The following is a 1,510-nucleotide window of genomic DNA, read 5'->3' as shown; positions in this document are numbered from 1 at the left end:
CACTACACCACTGTACCAGCGCCAACTTTTCAAATGCTCTCCAAGCCACCATGTTGCACCCAAATCCAGACCTATAGTGCCCAATATCATTGAAGCTGTGATGGTACTGGAATAAACCTCAGATCCAAAACTGCAGAAGTGGCCCCTACCAATCTTGAAGAGAACTTGTTCCATGTTGATGGAAACAAAGGGTTTGGGATATGCAAGCTTGCTCAAAGGTAGCCTTCAGTTGAAATGTTATTTCAAGAGGTGCAAACAACAGCTTCATAGGTTCCACTGAGATTTGAACTCAGACCACTGGATTCAGAGTCTAGAGTGCTAGCCATTACACCATGGAACCAAGACACAGCTGCAAGGTTGTTTTTACCATCAAATTACTGCCATATACTGACCTCGTTCTGGCAAAAAATTTAGCACCCACTTGGTCAAAGGTGTTCACAAACCATCAAGCCTGAAACCTGGGACTGAATCAGGGACCTTCAGTCTAACGCTCGCCCTACTGAGCTATTTCAGCATTCTCTACAGGGTTTAACTCATGGCTCCTTCCATGCAGTTGGATACAGCCTTTGGCCCTTGTCAAATGTATGCAGCAAGCAGAAATTTGTTTTTGAGATCACATTCCATTATATTACATTACAGGTATTAAGCAGATGCACAACACCAACTCATCAGATTGGAGGTAGACCTAAGGATTCAAGCTGCCACCAAAGCCTTCGGTGCATTACAAAAGCAACTATGGTCTCACCATGACATCAAGAGAACCAGCAAGTTGAAAGTATACAACGCCGCAGTCTTATCACCTCTGCTTTACGCCACCGAATGTATGACGCTCTACGGTAAACACTTCAAGTATCTGACCAGGCTACAACTGTGACACCTGCATCAAATCCTCAAAATAAGATGGCAGGACAAGGTCCCCGATGTAGAAGTCCTCAGGCAAGCCAAAACAGTAAGCGTGGAAGCCCTTATCACAGCCTCCCAACTTCGTTGGGCTGGACATGTCTGGTACATGCTTGACACGTGACTGCCCAAAGCCATTTTCTATGGAGAACTGAGCCTAGGAAAGAGGCTGACAGAAACAAGGAGGACAGAAACTGAGGTACAAAGATGTTTGGAAGAGGAACATGAAGAATGCCGAATTATCGATCAGACGTGGGAAAGGGATGCCTCAGTAAGAGCAACATAGCGAAGCAAAGTTAAAAGCTCAGTGTCTGAAATTGAAGACAAGCATCAATTGGAGTATACGAGCGCTCATGAAACTAGACATTCCATAGCGCCTCAACCGGGCCATTCATGCCACTGCTGCGGACGACTCTGTCGCTCTGGTGTGGGCCTCGCGGCCCATCTATGTTTCTGTGCATCCTAATGAAACAGGCATCATCACTAGTGATGGACAGCTGATGAAGGGTTGCAGACAACTGGCACCATTGGTGGGGCCCCTTTGGCTATTCTGTCATGACAGCAGGGCTGCCTGAGATTGATGACCCAGGACTAAGCATGCAATGGTTGA

The 1,510-nt window shown here is 46.5% G+C and overlaps 1 non-coding gene across 1 annotated transcript; it reads right to left on the bottom strand.

Annotated features, from left to right (window-relative positions):
- Nucleotides 1-268: 268 nt before the first annotated feature.
- trnaq-cug (transfer RNA glutamine (anticodon CUG)) lies at nucleotides 269-340 on the bottom strand. Its single transcript has one exon. It is a non-coding gene; the product is annotated as a tRNA-Gln (tRNA).
- Between the last annotated feature and the right edge of the window lie 1,170 nt (nucleotides 341-1,510).

Source organism: Neoarius graeffei, chromosome 19, assembly GCF_027579695.1.
Source record: "Neoarius graeffei isolate fNeoGra1 chromosome 19, fNeoGra1.pri, whole genome shotgun sequence".
Taxonomy (NCBI): domain Eukaryota; kingdom Metazoa; phylum Chordata; class Actinopteri; order Siluriformes; family Ariidae; genus Neoarius; species Neoarius graeffei.
Note: the sequence above shows the minus strand (reverse complement) of the source record. Positions and strands in the feature narration are given on the sequence as shown.